Source organism: Panthera onca, chromosome C2 (assembly GCF_046562875.1).
Source record: "Panthera onca isolate mPanOnc1 chromosome C2, mPanOnc1 haplotype 2, whole genome shotgun sequence".
Taxonomy (NCBI): domain Eukaryota; kingdom Metazoa; phylum Chordata; class Mammalia; order Carnivora; family Felidae; genus Panthera; species Panthera onca.
In genome coordinates this window covers 128772938-128791695 of record NC_138347.1, presented here as the reverse complement: position 1 = coordinate 128791695, position 18758 = coordinate 128772938, and positions in this window count along the sequence as shown.

Below are 18758 nucleotides of genomic sequence, written 5' to 3'. Positions count from 1 at the left end.
AGGTACCACTCATAGTCTGCCTAAATCACTGACGGAGGGACTTGGGCTCAGTCAGCCTGCCCACACTCTTACCCTCCAACACCATCACCTAACTCTTGGCATCACCTGCCCTCTGTGTTAACCCTGATTGTTGCTGTAGACCTTTGACAGTCTGCCTCCTGGCTCCTCCAGACAGCCAGTTTGCTCAATTTATCTCTGAATACTAAGGCTTGGGACATAACCAGGCACACAGTAGGCATGCATAGTGAATGGACAAGGCGTGCATCCAGTCACAACAATTCTCTAATCAAAAAATTGATACAATGATATTTCCCTACTTCGCAGGGTTGTTTCAATAAGCAAGAGACAGTATTTGTGAGTACACAGTGTAGAAGGAAGGCATTTCTAATGATGACCGGATATGGGTGGGAGAGCTTAGTAAAGCCACTCCACATTGGTTTCCAGTCCAAGGCCCAGTCTCATCTCCCCCAAGGCCCCAAACTCTTTTTTTCATCCTGACTCTTGATTACCTAATAAAGGATGTTCCAAAGATCACAAGTCAAAGTGCTGGCTCTGTAACACATGAGATCTACAGCTGTAGAAGTAAAAGAAGATAGGAAAGAAAGTACAAATGGTACTGTTTTGATCCTAATTACACAGATTAATCAATCCAAGCATAAGAGTATGATGAAACCCATCTTGTTACAGGATCATCAACTAGCAAAAACAATCACAATAGGTGACGGCACTTATGACCATTCTTTATTTTCGCATTAGCAAAACTCTTGAAGTAGCTTTGCTCAACCCCCAGCCCCAGGCTCAGCGAGCAGTCATTGTTCTGGCCAGTAAATCTGGCTGAACTAAACATGGTAGAGTCAAGTCAAGTCAACTGTGTGTGTGTGTGTGTGTGTGTGTGTGTGTGTACCAGAGACTGAGAGACTGAGAGACACAGAGACAGAAACAGAGTTATGCAGGTAGAGACAAAGAAACTGAAACAGAGATCCAAGGTACTCAGGTAGCAAGACATACTTGGAGAATAGCGAGACAGCATGATTTGGGACAGAGACAGAAATAGGGACAGAGATCACACAGAAAGATACACACACACACACAGCACTTTACTAGGTTGATGTGAACCACCACCAGGAACATATTGCTAGTTGAACAAAGTTACTGGTCTCTTGCAACAAGAAGACCACACATGATAGGGGACTTGGAAGCACTGGCCTTACTGCAACAAGTACCAAAAAACACAACTTTGATCACAGAAGTGTTTTTGTTGCCGTTTGGCTGGTAGGAATCAATAACTGTGATAAGTTATCAATAATCATGATAAATCTAACAGGGATAAATTCACCTACTTTAAAAAGCCTCTCAGGTTATATTTTAAAAAAAAAGAAAACACACTCTTTAAAAAAATATAGCATACCAAAACAACGCAGGAAGTAGAATCAAGGGAAAAAATGTATCATGTAAATGCTAATAAAAAAAAAAGTACGTATACAGTATTAGTATTAGTATCAGTATTAGTCAAAACAGAATTCAAAGTAAAAATCACGAACTGGGACAGAGAAGGATATTTGATAAGAGGTATGATATGAGGCTTATATATCTTATTAAAGAAAAACCATGGCGGGGGGTGCCTGGGTGGCTCAATCAGTTAAGCATCCAACTTTGGCTCAAGGTATGATCTCATGGTTGGTGAGTTCAAGCCCTGCACTGGGCTCTCTATTGTCAGCGCAGAGCCTGCTTCAGATCCTCTGTCCACCCCCCCCACCTCTGTCCCTCTGCTACTCGCTCGCTCTCTCTCAAAAATAAACATCAAAAAAAAAAAAAAAAAAAAGAAAACATGGCAGTCATGAACTAAACTGTAAGCACTAAACAACATGTTTTGCAAAATATGAAATAAAACTGGTTGATATAAAAGGCCCAGAAATATTGGTTTCTCTCAAATTGGCAGATCATGTGGTTTAAAATAAAAAGCAATGACATAGATCAGAAAGAAAACAGAGAACTAGAAACACTCTACAGACCAATTAGACCTAACAGACATACACAGAACACTCCACCCAATAACAGAAAACATACACTCTTCTCAAATGCACACGGAACATGCTCCACAACAGACCACATATTAGGCCACAAAACAAGTCTTAAAAAATTTAAGATTGAAATTATACAAATATCTTTTCCAATCACAAACAGAATGAAACTAAAAATCAAGAGCACAAGGGAAACAGAAAACTTCAAAAATATGTGGAAATTAACACAGTTTTTAAACTTCCAAGGAGTAAGCCATAAGAGAAATTAGAAAATACCCTGAAATAAATAAAAATGCAAACACAACATAACAAAATGTAGAGGGTGCAGTGAAGGCAGTGCTAAGGGGGAAGTTTATAGTTGTAAATGTTAAATGTGTACATTAAAAAAGATCTCAATTCAACAACATAAATTTACACATGAAGAAAGTCAAAAAACAAAACTTCCCACAACTAAACCCAAAGCTGGCAGAAGCAAGGAAATAATACAGATTAGAGAAGAGATAAATGAAATAGAGAATAGAAAAATAATAGAAAAAAATCAGTGAAATTAAGAGTTGGTTTTTGAAAGATCAACAAAATTGGCAAAGTCTTAGCTGGATTAACTAAGAAAAAAAGAGAGAAGACTATATAACAAAAACAAGAAATGAAAAAGGGTATTACAAATGATGCCACATAAAAAGGATTATAAAAGTTCTATGAACAATCATATATCAAAGAATTGGATAATTTAGAAGAAATAGATTAATTCCTAGAAATATACAGCATACCATCTGAATCATGAAGAAACAGAAAATCTGAGCAGACCAGTAACAACTAAGGTTAAATCACTAATCAAAAACCTTTCCCAAAAGAAAAGCCAAGCACCAAATAGCTCACTGGAGAATTCTGCCAAATATTTATGGAAAACTTAACACCAATTCCCCTGAAACTCTTCCAAACAACTGAATAGGAGGGAATGCTTCCAAGTTCATTCTATGAAGCCAGCATTACCCTGAAACCAAAGCCAGACAAACACTTATAAGAAAAGTACACACCAATATCCCTGCTCAACAAAATACTAGCAAACTGAATTCAATAGCACATTAAGAGCATTATATACCACAACCAAATAGGACTTACGCCGTAAATGCAAGGATGGTTCAACATACAAAAATCAATCAATGTAATACACTGACAAAGTGAAGGACAAAAACAATGTGATATCTCAACTGATGCAGAAAAAAACATCTGACAAACTTCAATACCTTTTCATGATAAAAATATATATATACAACAAACTAGGAATAGAAAGAAAGTACTGCCACATAACAAAGGCCACTTATTATAAGCCTACAGCAAACACCATACTCAGCAGTGAAAAACTGAAAGCTTTTCCTCTAAGATCAGGAACAAAGCAAGCATGCCCATTCTCACCACATCTGTTCAACAAAGTATTGGAAGTCTTAGCCAGAGCGATTAGTCAAGAAAAAGAAATAAAAGGCATCCAAATTGGAAAGAAAGAAGTAAAATTATCTCTGTCCCCAGGAAATATATATGCTTTTATATGTAGAAACTCTAAACATTCCACACACCCCCAAAAGTTAGAATAAACAAATTCAGCAAAGCTGCAGAATATAAACCAACACACAAAAATCAGTTGCATTTCTATATACTAACAATGAGCAATCCCAAAAGATATTTAAAAAAAATTCCTTTTACAGTAGCACCAAAAAGAACAAAACACCTAGCAATAAACTTAACCAAGAAGGTGAAAGACTTGTACACTGTAAACTACAAAACGCTGCTGAAAAAATTAAAGATGGCATAAAAAAATGAAAACACATCTCATGTTCATGAATTAGAAAACTTAATATTCTTAAGATGTTCATATTACTCAAAGCAATCTACAAATTCAGTGTAATCCCTACCTACCAAAATACCAGCAGAATTTTTGGAGAAATAGAAAAATACACCCTAAAATTCATATACAGTCTCAACAGACCATGAATAGCCTAAAAATTCTGAAAAATAAAAACAAAGTTGGAGATCTCACACTTCCTGGTTTCAAAATATATTACAAAGCTACAGTAATCAAAACAGTGTGATGCTAGCGAGCATAAAGGCAGACCCATAAATCAATTAATAGAGATCCCAGAAATTAATGCTCATATATATGGTCAAATGATCTTAGACAGGGTGCCAAGACCACTCATGTGGGGAAAGGATGGTCTGTTCAACAAATGGTGGTGGAAAAATTGAGTATCCACATGCAAAAAAATAAAGTTGAACCTTTAACTTAGAGATACAAAAATTAACTAAAAATGGATTAAAGACCTCAATGTAAGACCTAAAACTATTAAAATCCTAGAAGGAAACATTAGGGAAACTTTCATGACATTGGATTTGGCAATGATTTCTTTTTTTTTTTTTTTTTTTTTTTTTTAATGTTTATTTACTTCTGAGACAGACAGAGACAGAGCATGAGTGGGGGAGGGGCAGAGAAGCAGGCTTCAGGCTCTGAACTGTTAGCACAGAGCCCGACAAAGGGCTTGAACCCACAAACCGTGAGACCATGACCCGAGCCAAAGTTGGTCGCTCAACCAACTGAGCCACCCTGGCACCCCAGCAATGATTTCTTAAACATGGCATCAAAAGAATAGGCAACAAAAGGAAAAACAGACACATGGGATTATCTCCAAGTTCAAAACTTTTGTGCATCAAAGGACATAATCAACAGAGTGAAGAGACAACCTAAAAAATAGAAGAAAATACTTGCAAGTCACATTATCTGATAAGGGTCTAGTTTCCAGAATACATAAAGAACTCCTATAATTCAACATGAAAAGAATCAAGGGGTGCCTGAGTGGCTCAGTCAGTTGAGTGTCTGACTTTGACTGTGGCCCAGGTCATGATCTCACAGTTTGTGGGTTCCAGCCCCATGTTGGGCTGTGTGTTGGCAATGCAGGGCCTGCTTGGGATTCTCTCTCTCTCCCTCTCTGTCCCTTCACTGCTTGCATGCTCTCTCTCAAAAATATATAAATAAACTTAAAAATTTTTTTAAAAATCAAATAACCCAATTAAAAAATGGGCAAAGCACTAAAACAGATATTTCTCCAAAGATGAAGCACAATGGCCAATAAGCATATGAAAAAATGTTCAACATCATGAATTATCAGAGAAATGCATTTCTTTTTTTTTTTTTTTTTTTTTTTTTCAATGTTTATTTATTTTTGGGACAGAGAGAGACAGAGCATGAACGGGGGAGGGACAGAGAGAGAGGGAGACACAGAATCGGAAACAGGCTCCAGGCTCTGAGCCATCAGCCCAGAGCCTGACGTGGGGCTCGAACTCACGGACCGTGAGATCGTGACCTGGCTGAAGTCGGACGCTTAACCGACTGCGCCACCCAGGCGCCCCGAGAAATGCATTTCAAAACCATAGTGAGATATCACCTCACAGTCATTAAAATGATGATTATCAAAAAAATAAAAAAGAACCCAGAAAATAACAAGTTATTGGTGAGGATGTGGGATAAAGAACCCCTACAACCCAACACCCCAAAAACAAATAATCCAATTAAAAATTAGGCAGAAGGCATGAATAGACATTTCTCCAAGTAAGACATACAGATGGCCAACAGTCACATGAAAAGATGCTCAACATCACTCATCAACAGGGTAATGCATATCAAAACCACAATGAGATATCACCTCACACCTGTCAAAATGGCTAAAATAAAAAATGTAAGTGTTGGCAAGGATGTGGAAAAAAAGGAACCCTCATGAACAGTTAGAAATGCAAACTGGTACAGCCACTATGGAAAACAGTATGAAAGTTCCTCAAAAAATTAAAAAGAGAATTACCATATGATCTGGTAAATACTGGTTATTTACCCAAAGAATATGAAAACACTAATTCAAAAAAGAGTAGGTACCCTGTGTTTATTGCAACATTATTTATAGTAGCCAAATTATGGAAACAGCCCAAGTGTCCAGTAATAGAGGAATAAAGAAGATATGGTGTGTGTGTGTGTGCGCGCGCGCGTGCGCGCGCGCGCGCGCACACACACACACACACACACACACACACACACACAATGGAATAGTATTCAGCCATAAAAAAGTACAAAATCTTGTCATTTGCAACAGCATGGACAGACCTAGAGAGTATAATGCTAAGCAAAATAAGCCAGAGAAAGAAAAATACCATATGATTTCACTCATATGTGGAATTTGAGAAGCAAAACAAATAAAAAAAAGACACAAACCAAAAAAAAACCCAAAACCCAACAGACTCTTAACTATAGAGAACAAAACTGACGGTTACCAAAGGGGAGGTTGGTGGGGGGATGGGTGAAATAGTTGAAGGAGATTAAGAGTACACTTATCATGATGAGCACTGAGTAATGTATAGAATTGACGAATCACTATATTGTACACCCGAAACTAATATTAATACTGTATGTTAACTATATTAGAATTAAAATTTTTTAAAATAAATAAAAATTAAAAAAATTAAGTAATGGCAAAAAAAAAAGACAATAACAAGGATGTGAAGAAACTGGAACCCTCACATATTGCTAGTGGGAATATAACATCATGGAGCCACTTCAGAAATCGTTTGAAAGTTTTCCAAAATGCTGAGCAAAGAGTTACTACATGACTCAGCAAGCCTACTCATTGGGTATACACCCAAGAGAAATAAAATGTCCACACAAAAACTTGTATACAAATGCTTGTAGTAACATAATTTATAATATCTAAAAGTGTAAATAACCCAATGTCCACCAAATGATGACTGTATAAATAAAATGTGGTATATCCATACAATGAAATATTATTCAGCTATAAAAAGGAAGGAAATACTGATACATAATACATGATACATCATGTATGAACCTTGAAAACATGTTGTTATGGAAGCCAGTCACAAAAGACCACATGTTGTATAATCTCATTTAGATAAATCTGTAGAGACAAAAGTTAATCAGTGGTTGCTTATGTGGGGGAAAGGGAGAATAGGAAATGACTCTTAAGGGTTCAAGGTTTCTTTTTGGGACTATGAACATGATCTAAAATTAGATTATGATAATGGCTGCAGAACCCTGTAAATACACAAAAATCACTGAACTGTTAGAATGTTGATTAAACAGATGAACATTATGTCATACAAATTCTCAGTAAAGTTGTTAAAAATCAGTATCTCCATATACCTGCAATAGTTACAAAATTAAATCTTAAGAGAAGATACATTTACAATAATATGAATACATATCAAGAACCTAGGAGTAAATCTAACAGAGTATTTGCAAGACCTCTCTACAGAAAATGATCAAACTTTGTTAAGAGAATATCAAAAGACCTAAAAAGAAATGTCATGATCACTGGCTAAAAACTTCTATTGGAAGGATGGACTTCCAGTTTCTGGTTTGGTGTGCAGAGAGTCTAGAAGTCATCATCCCTATTTCACACAAGAAAAATGTTGAACAAGCTGAAAATCAACAACTGTTCTTAGATCCACAGAGAACTGAGGTCATACAGTAAACTGCTGCCCTGAAAAACGAAGTGAATGCAGAATCAGAGCTTACCAGAAGAATCCTAGGAGCAAAAGTCTACAGCAGGAGCCAGCACTGGTAGGAACACCTAAAATATAATTGACAAATTTCTGTAAGCCCTGAACAGACAAGCTGGAGAGCTAAGAACTCTTGAGGGGGCAGTCTTGGGATCGCCAAACTTTTAGGAGTTTTACCTCCAGAAGCCCATCAGGTTCTCACTATGAAGACTGGAGAAGGGTCCCCTTTGTGCTTCTGGCAGTGGGGAAGGGGAAAAGTAACCATTCTGGAATATGCCCAGAGTCCTCTGTTCTCCTTAACATGGCTTGCCATCAAGGGAAACTATTTTACAAGAGCCTAATGACTTGAGTTTTGCCAAAGCCTAACAGACTTGGGGAAAGGGAAGTACCCAACACCAGTCCCACTACCTTTCCCGTCTCACTTAAGGTGTTAGGGAGCTATGATATACTTGTGAAGCCCAGGATCACAGACCCACTAAAAGACTGAGACCTAACCACGAGACTACAAAGTGTTTCCCCCCTTCCCCACACCTTACCACCACATCAACAGAACTCCTATACAATAAGGGGATTACAGCTAAAAGACTGCAAGCCTCAAATCCTCTTGAAGGAGTCTCTGGGGAAATCTAAAATCAACAGGGGAGACAAGAACACTAGAGGAAATTTTAGCCTCTGACACCACAGCTACAGCAAGCAGTAAATACAGCCAAACTCCTGGCCAGATAAATGAAACACCTCATACTAATGCCCTATCAGTTCCTTTTACACAATGCATCATGTCTGGCTTTCAACAAAAGATTCCAAGTCATGCTAAAAGGCAAAAAACAGTCTGAAAAGAAAGAAAACATCAGAACCAGCCTCAGATATGGCAGAGATTTTGATATTATCAGACTAGACATTTAAAATAATGATTAATATGCTGAGGGCTCTAATGGAAAAAAAAGGACATGTAGGAACAGATGGGTAATGTAAACAGAGAGATGGAAACTCTAAGATAGAATCAAAAGGAAATGAGAAATCAAATACACACTAACCGAAATGAAGAATGCCTTTGATGGGTTCATCAGTAGACTGGATATGACCAAGCAAAGAATCAGTGAGCATGAAAATAATTAATAGAAAGTTTCTAAACTGAAAATCAAAAAATAAAAAGAATGAAAAAAAGCAGTTTACAATATCCAAGAATTTTGGGACAATTACAAATTTCTTGGTAGAACTTGACAAACGAATTCTAAAATATACAGAGAAATACAAAGTTCTAAGAGCCAAGATCTCTTAAAGTAGAAAAGCTTGCCCTATCATAATTTAAAAAAAATTTTTTTTAATGTTTACTTATTTTTGAAGGAGAGAGAGACAAAGCGTGAGTGGGGGAGGAGCAGAGAGAGAGGAAGACACAGAATCTGAAGCAGGATCCAGGCTCCGAGCTGGCAGCACAGAGCCGCCTGTGGGGCTCCAACTCAAGAGCTGTGAGATCATGACCTGAGCCAAAATCGGAGGCTTAACTGACTGGACCACCCAGGCACCCCTTGTCCTATCAGAATTTAAGACACTGCAAAGCAATTTTAGCACAGACAGTGTATATACAGAGTCCATTAACGCATATAAGACAATGGTAGTCCTACAGAACAATGAAGAATGAATGTCCTTTTGATTAATTATTCTGGAACTATAAAATGCCCGTATGAAATACAAAAGAAACTGAACTCCTCTATCAAACCACGCACAAAAATCACTTTCAGGTGGATTATGAACCTAAATGTTGAACCTGAAACAATGAAGATTTTAGATTATATAGAAGAGTATCTTTTAACTGCAGGATAAAGATTTTTTTTTTTTTTAAGTAAGGCATACAAACCACTATCACAAAGGCAAAGATTGATAAATCTGACATTACGGAAAAGAATTTGTTCATCAAAAGATGCCGTCAAGCAGTGAAGAGGCAAGCACAGAGTATGAGAAACTATTTGTAAAATATATAACTGACAAAGGGCTATATATGTGATAGAGACATCACTATACTCCTCCCATCTGAATGGTTGAAATGTAAAAGTTTCACAAGATCAGTGAGATAGAAAGATCACCAGTGCACAACAGATTATGAAAAGCTGCAGAATGGAATACATACTAAACAAATAAACAGTGGTAACCGATGATGGGAAATATGAAGGCCATGCCGGAATAACTCATTGGCTTACAGCCAGTCTGCCTGCCTAACAACTGTAGAGAGCCAGTTATCCCACGTGAATGCAAATTCAGATGTAAACAGCACTTCAAGGAACTGGCCTAGTTCTTGGAAACAACATCTGAAGGCTAAGGTGGAAAGCTTGAAATTCCCTCCCATTGATTCAGCCCCATGAAGACTGTAGAAAGTTCCCCTGACATGGGCACCAGAGTTTTCTTCCTTTGCCCCAGGCAGTGAGATGGGCCTTTCACAGGGGAAGGTAGACAGGACAAGGTAGCCTTTTATTAGCTGTGAAAACCAGTTTATTTTCTGGGAAAGACTCCTGCTTGGTATGTGTGATGAATTAATGATTCTTGCTAAATGAAATATAAGAGAAAGGCTGGTTATGGTTCCTTTAGTTACACCAAGGCAATTTGTAAAGAAACCAATGGAACCAGTTGTTTTGCCTTTTAATCCAATCAAATAAGCGACGTGTCTTACATTTGGAACATTCTTATCTCTTCCTACAAGTTGGGGGAAACAAATACTCTGAGAGAGGTTTCCTACTTTTGAAAGCAAGGGACAAATATGGGCTTCCTGTCAGGGATTTAGACCATTAGAAGACACAGAAGTCTAGAATAGGTAAGAGGACAGAGAAATCCCAACTGAGGCATTGGTTAGAAAGGGCTTCCCACAGCATAGGATGTAATGAGCACTGAGTGGATGGTAGTGATAATGATGGTGGTGAGGGTGGTGAGGGTGGTGGTTGTGATGGTGCCAATGGCCCTGAGGATGGGGGTGGTGTGGTGGCTAGTGGTAGGAGAACTCATAATGGTGGTGCTTACCAGTGCTGGTGGGAGAGACAATGTTGATGACAAAGATGAAGAGTAGAGCAGGTTAGGAGAGTGCAGGCCAGTGAAAGTAGATGGTTGGTGATGGTGGTGGTAGTAGCACTGATGGTGATGAAAAGTCCTTGATCCTCCGGGGAAGGAATGCAGCTGGGTCCATCAAGGCTATGACAGCTAGCACAAACAGGCCCAGAAAGACCTACACCACCCTGCCAGAGCCAGGGAGCTGAGCGCAGGATGGAAAGTTTGGTTCCAAGTAAAGGCGCAAGTTGTACGCTGCAAAGTTAATTATTCTGATCAGGTCTTAAAAGAACATGAAAGTGGGAATAATGTGCAGTGTCCTCATGATTACTATGAAAACCCTCTAGGCAAGAGTGGATGGGCAAGAGAGGTTTCCCAACACTCACCCTCTTTCCTCCCTCATCCAATCCACCCCACATCCTGCAGATGCTCCCTCCTCAGGCCTTCCCTGTCTCACTTCAGGCTCCATCTCTGCTCACACTGGCATCTGGCTCCCTGTGGCATCCCATGGTCCAGTGCCTTCCAATTTGCAGTTTTCCACAGCTGGAAACCCAAATCTCTCAGCCAGGAGGCTTAAAGATCTAGAGAGGGAAAGGAAGTTTTTGCACTGACGTCATAAGGCACTTGCCTGGAGAGAAGAAACACGAATACCTCATACCTCCTCGATGTCCCACCATGAGTCACAGACCTCATAGCCCAAAGGGTCTGGGAGGAGCCAGGTAGAGATTCTAGGGTCTGACTGGGCCCTGCCCCACAAGGCCATTACCCCTCTGGGCAAGGATACCTTGTGCTAACTCAAATCAGCCTCCATGCACAGTTCCCAGGAATCTAGCTCAGACCTCCTAGGCCACAGAGCCAGCCTGCACCTCTCACATGAGCACACCACTGTAGCTGAAAGGAGCAGCCTGGGTTTGGTCCCAGGGCTTGATGACTGGGCAGATGTGACAACATTCCCATCACCAGCAAGTGGGACTGCCAGGTTGTTCTGCAGGCCCAGCACACGGAGGTGCCTCTGGGAGGGCTGGGAATCCTGGGTGGGCAGAAAAGATCTGCCCCATCCCTAAGGTCTGGCCATACCTCTCCAGGAAGCCTGATTCATCCATCTGGGCACCTGTTCCACTTTCTCAGAGAAGACCTGGTAAGTGTCTCACTCTCACATGTTCTCTCTTCTGGGTTGTATCAATAAACCAGTCAGCAACAGACATCTGGGGTTTCACGGCTTACCAAGGCTCTCCCATCACTCTGCCTCCTAGACTGAGCTGCCCACATCCCAGGATCCTGTGCCCCTTCCCCATCTGTGCTTAGGGAATTCTGACATGAATTTCTGCTCAAAGATTTGAGATGGGGCTAAGTTAAGTAATAAAACTTTTAAAAAATGTTAAGCACAGATGAAACATAAAGCAAAAGCAAGCTTCCTCGAATTTAGAGCAAAGACTGAGAATTCTCATGCTTGCTAGAGACCCTTAGGAGCATGCTTCCAGACACCCAGGGTTCACTCCACTGGGTGCCTAGGTGCTCCCCATGGAAGAGTGTGAGAGTATTGTTAGACGTCATCACATTGAACCTCGACTATGAGCCCCACTATACCCACTCTCCTGGGGCAGACACTTGGGGTGGTCATGGGATTTGCCCAAGGTCCCAGAGCTATCAGAAAACATGAGTGTGTGGCTCCCAGCACAGTGTCTTTCCAGCAGAGCAGATCCCAGGGCTACCCATGGTCAGGTCCCACATCTAGCTCATGAGCTGGCACATCCGCTCTTCTGGCACCTCCTCTCCAGGCCACGGATGGGCCATGGCAGTGCCAAAGGTATATAGAAGGCCTCAAGTTCCTCACCTCCACAAACCACCCCAATCCACTGCAACAGAGATAATCACATGAAATTGGAGGTTTTCTCAGGATTTTGTAAGGTATGAATCCAAAGGCCTTTAGAAAACTTGGCTATTTTGTGGACCTCTGAGATCACAGGAAGAAACGAGCACCTGCTATATGAACCTAGCTTCATGACAAGTGTCCCAGTTCCCTCTACCCAGAACACTGCCCCTAGACATTCTGGCACTGACATGGGTGGGGTCATTTCATTTTTTGTCCTCAGAGCACTGCACCCTTTTCAGTGGAATATATTACCCACTGTAATTAATTTCTCCTTTACTTTTAACAAGTGAGACTACAGAGAATTTAAGCAGGATTCACCTTATTCCTGCCCCTCCACGAAGCCTCCAACAGGACCCATGACTTTCTGACCACTCTTGAAAAACAGAAAGCTTTTAGTCTCAAGAATCTTGTAATTAATATGACCAATCTACTGAAGTAATCAAATTCTCTTTACTGTCAGCTTCTCCTGCATGGCCAGGCAAACAGTGCTCATGAAATGGATTCTCTGACCCTAAAACAGAGGTATTTCATGCTGTACTGCTTGTCTCACAGCAGTTGAGGTGTAAAGTGAGGACAGAGGCTCACAGTTTGTCACTTCCTGAATGTATGGTCCTGTAGTGTATCTCTAAACTCTGCATACAATGATCTCTCTGGCCTGACAACTTCCAAATCCCCTTCCCCTGACCAACTCTATTCTTCCTCAAAACTTAGCTTTTGGGAAGCCCTCTTGGCACCTTCATGCTGAATTTGGGGCCCATCCTTCCTGCTGCCCTCTCTTGGAGCTTGACCACACTGTGCTTGTGTGTTCTTATCATCTCCTGAGATCCACCATCACATTCTGCAGTGCTGTTAGTTGGAAAAAAAGAAAGAAAGGGAGGAATGTAATTGTCTTTATAAATGGCCATGAGAATTAGCAATGTGAGGTTGGCATTACCTGCAGTAAGTGAGAAAGGGGAGAGGCAAGGAATGCAAGCGTAAAATGGAAGAGGCAGGGTGGGAGAGAAAGGGACAGTGGAGATCCAGAAACAGAATGGTTTTATGGAGGACAGAAGGTGAAGGGCAAGTTCCCCAGATCCACAACCTTCCCATAAGAGGGTGCAAAGTGGCTGGGGGTCAGCTGCTTCCTGGGCCTCCTACTGACCAACAGGAGGAAAGAAGAGGGAATAGGGTTGGAGGGCTGGTCAGTTCCTCTTTTTCTCTGCTCCTCACTCTCCCTCTTGGGTACTGTGGCCCCAGCCCTTTTGGGGCTGGCCTGTAGACAAGTGAGAATAAGACTATCTCCAAAGAAACTCTCTCAAATGCTTGCTTGCTTGCTCTTCCCTCATATTCTTGAAATGGAACACTCCTTGGACATTTTCTTTATAAACTCCGCATGTGGTAGTCTGTCTTAGACTTGCTAGCAATCTGTGATTTCTCAGATTCGCTCAAGAATGAGACAAGTGTCTGATTACATTAGTTAAAAAATGGCAAAAGGAAATAAAAATTACAGCATTAAGCATGGAAGAGGGGGGCCACCAGTGGAGCTTGAAGAAAATCAGATGGAACTATCCTGACTGGCAAAGCAGAGCAGAGGAGGTGGCCATGGAGTCAGGTGCCTAGGAGGCGAGAACCACTGCTCTTGGGGGACCTGGGAAGACTGTGGTCAGAAAGTACAGATAGAGAGGGCAAGAGATGGTAGGGAGAAGAAATCAAGGTGAGCCCTAGGTGTAGAAAGAGTTGTGTCCAAGAGTACATCCACCATATGTCTTGTGTAGACAGAACAATAGGCCAAGATGGTATCTACCCCAGGCTGAACCAGAGGGTACCCTCTAAAAGACATTAGACAGGATCTCTGGGAAGGCTGGGGCTCCTAGGTCCTATGCTGGAATCACAAGAAAAGGCTTTCTCATTTACTGGGGCGGGGGGGTGGGGAGGGGAGGGGACGGGTGGATGGTGTCCCAACCATGGCCCTTAAATGGCATCCTGCTGGTTGACATACCTAAGGCTCCCACTTAGAGGAGAGGGTTGTCGAAGAAACAGATCCACAAGATGGTACAGAAGACCAGCACCAACCACCTGTGTTACACTACAAATCCTTCATCCACAGATATTAATGGATAGCCATGATTCTGAGATCTTTGAGTAAAACAGCTCACAAAGGAACCAAGGTAAGCAGAACAATAAATTCAGGAGAAATGGAGATAGTTTGGAGAGTAGGAAATAACTTAAAAAAATCTACTTAGTACTCTCCATGAGATTCTAGGAGATTTTTCTTCCATAGACAAAGAAGAAAAAAAGTAACTGGAAAAAAGAAAATAGAAAATTTTCTTGGAAATTAAAACATGTAACTCAAACTAAAAAATGCAAATATATGAAAAATACCTGAGAACTGTGACTCTCAAAATATGATCCCCACTAGCAGCATTAGTATCACCTGGGAACTTTTTTTTTTACGTTTACTTATTTATTATTGAGAGAGTAAGAGCATGAATGGGGAAGGGGCAGAGAGAGAGAGAGAGAGAGAGAGAGAGAGAGAGAGAGAGGGAGAGAGAATCCCAAGCAGGCAGTACAGAGCCTGATGTAGGGGTCGAACTCATGAACCAGGAGATCATGATCTGAGCTGAAATCAAGAGACACTTAACTGACTGAGCCAACCAGGTGCCCCACCTGGGAACTTTTTAAAATGAAAATTTGTGGGTTCCAGCCTGAACTTACTAAACCTTAAACTGGGGTGAAGGGGTAGCAATCTGTTTTTTCACAGCCTTTAAGAAGACTGGGATGCACCTCAAGAATGAGAATCACTGCCTAAAACATAAAACAGAAAGACAAAGAGGTGAGAAACCTGAGAGAAAACTGTAAAGACCTAGAGAATCAGCCAAGGAAGAGTTATGGAAAGGGAAGACAGAGACTTATGGGGAGTAAACTACCAAATACATAATTTCAGAAAATGTCCTTCAACTTAAGATACAAATCATTAGATTTAAGAGTCTTGAGTTTTATGCCCTCAGAATTGCTGGGAAGATTAGACCTAATGGATGTAAATAATCTATAACCTCTCACAGCACAAAGCAAGCACTCAGTAACTGTTATTACCCTTGTCTGTGTGTTTGGCATGTATCCTTCTGGACCTTTCTCTACACCTGTATAAATACAGTCTTGTCGTTTTTTTTTTTTTTTTATCAAGTTCATCTTACTGTACATAGTGTTTTGCAACTTAGTTTTTGTATTTAAGAGGAAGGTCCCCCTCCCACCATCATTTCTTCCAAATTTACTTTAATTACTACACAGTATCCATACTTTACCTGTCTTTTGTTGATGGGTTTGTTGTTTGGGGTTTTTTTACAATTATAAATAATGCCGTACTAAATTTCAGTCCTACCAAGTGTGTGAAGCTACCAATTTCCCTCATCAACACTTGATATTATGACTTTAATTCTTGATAAATGTTAGTAAAAATAAAAGATCCTTTTAGATGCATTTCACTGTATCTCTCTGACTTCGGCCTCTGTGTTTATTGACCATTTATATGTTCTCTTCTATAAGTTTTCTCTTCATATCCATGGGCATTTTGGTTATTATTAGCTTATTGGAAGGCTGGTGATTTTAGTAAGGTATTCTGTAGTAGGCCTCTTTCCTTTGTTTTTTGCTTATTTTTGCTTTTTTATTAATTCTAAGTTTGTCTACAAGTTTTATTAATTCTGATTGTCACTGAATCTCTTGTACTTTCTAGGTACATTATGAAATCATCTGTAAATAACTGTAATCTTGCTCCTCCAATATTATTTCTTGTTCATGTCTTACTATCCCATGGGATTTTGACAAAGAAGGCCAGGCAGAACATGAGGTCACAACCCAAACTTATGGACCACATGAGAAGAGAAGAAACAATAAATGAGGGCCAGAAAAAGCACTACCAGCTTTAGACTACCAAGAACTTCAAGAAATGGAGCTACCATTGACTGATGAATGGATTAAGATATGGTGCGTGTGTGTGTGTGTATATATATATATATATATATATATATATATATATATATATACATACAATGGAATATACTCAGTGATCAAAAAGAATGAAATCTTGCCATTTGCAAAATGTGGATGGAACTAGAGTGTATTATGCTAAGAGAAATAAATCAGTCAGAGAAAGACAAATATATGATTTCGCTCATAGGTGGAATTTAAGAAACAAAACAGATGAACATAGGGAAAGGGAAGGAAAAATAAGATAAAAACATAGAGGGAGGCAAACCATAAGAGACTCTTAAATACAGAGAACTGAGGGTTGCTGGAGGGGAGTTGGGTGGGGGGAGACGGGCTAAATGGGTGATGGGTATTAATGAGGGCACTTGTTGAGATGAGCGAGCACTGGGTGTCACATATAAGTGATGAATCACTGGGTTCTACTCTTGAAACCAATACTACACTGTATGTTAACTAACTTGAATTTAAATAAAAACTTAGAAGAAAAAAAAAAAGTTACCTTAAAAAAAAAAAAAAGTGGATCCAGACTTTTAAAAAGGCATGTGCACAATGGTTAAAGAAACAAAAGATACAATAATAAATATAAGGTACTACTTAGGTAAAAAGAGATATATTTTTATAAGAAAAAAGAAAGATTTTAGAAAAAAAATACATCCATTGAAATTTAAAACCCAAATCCATTAAGCAGTAGCACCACAACTAAAAAAACAGAATTAGTGAATCAGAAGGGAGGTTACAAAAAGTACCCAGAATATAGAGTACAGAAAGTTAAAATAAGGAAAAAAAGTAAAGTGAGATTAAGAGACATGGAAGATGGAACAAGGAGAGGCAACATTAGCCCTCAAAAAAGACTTTTTTTCTCCCTCTTATTTTAGGGTTTAATCAATACAACAAACTCTAGTCCTATGTCCATCACTGGGCATTTTCTCTCTGAAAACAGGAAGCTAATCAAATGCTTACTATATAGCAAGTACACTTGTTATAAAAATATATTTTCCTTAGATATGCAAAAACAATTTCGAGGCCACCTACTAGTATCCTGTGCCTAGATGAGAAAGTATACTTGTAACAAATTACTGTGCGCTTTCTAATTCTACTGCATAAAAATTAAAAAACAAAATATACAAAGGAACTGAATTCCTGGGGCAGGAAGGAGTAAGGGAAGGCCATTTGTCATGAAGTCACCATGGCAGTTGCCAGTGCCTCCCTTTCATGGTAGGTCAGCCAACAGTGTCAACTCTTCAGAATGAGATTCTAGGTGATGTTTGTGCTGGTGAATTAGAGCAAGGAGTTGGTGATGTCTAGGTAACGGGTCATTTCCTTAGTGGCTCATAGCACAGGCTGCAGCCCAACCCCAGTAGGCGCCCTGTGGTCTCATGTCTGGGTCTAGAGGTCAGGTCCATTGGGCCAAAGTTGTTACCACTGCTAAAAGCAACTCCAAGGACTTTAGCTGGATCATGCACATGCATAAATGTAGGTTGGGTGAATATACGAACATATGAGCTAGACAGGAAGCAACACCAAGGGGACATAGCTGTGGGAAAAGTACCCCATCAGTGAGGTTCATGTAGAAACTCCCTACACATAGCCATCTATCTTCCCCTAAGATCAACATTAACAATTAAGTCAGTCTCTCTGTGTTTCTTTCAGGAATGTGTGTCTTAGAAAGTAACCTTGTCTTTGGTCTCTGGTCTAGACCTTTTTGACCTTTAGACCAGATAAAGGCGTACCTTTATCAAGCCTTTTGGATACATTTAGGTTTTTTCTGCCAATAGGAACTCTTGGAATAATGATTTCCCTATGTGTATATTTCTCAGTGTGATGGAAGCCTTACCTTTATGTGGTTGGTAAAATTACTCTTTGTGCCAAGATATCATTATATTTAATAAACCCTAAATGCTAGAAGTTGCAGAAGAGGGAGTGGATTGGCCCTTCTTTGCTTGGGGGGCTTACAATGTAACAGATCAAAAAATATACATCTTTCATATTCACATGAAAGAAAACATTCCTCTTAACAATTTTTTGATGTTTGCAATAAATGCTTGAGTGATTTTCAAAAAAGAAAGAAGAAAGTATCTCTGGCAGCCAGGGTATCACTGGGAAGAAAATGGGGGCAGGAAGCCCAAACAGGATGTTACTGCCAAAGTCTGAGGGAGTGGGTAGAGGGGACAGGAGAGGCTGGCCCACCTACCCTGCAGACACAAGAGGATGGGGTGGTGGGGGGCGACTAGAGAAGCCTTGTCAGAAGCCTTCCCCTAGATAATCCCATAAGGATCACAACAGGAGGAGTGAAGGTGGCTCCCTGGGGAGGCCCTGGTAGA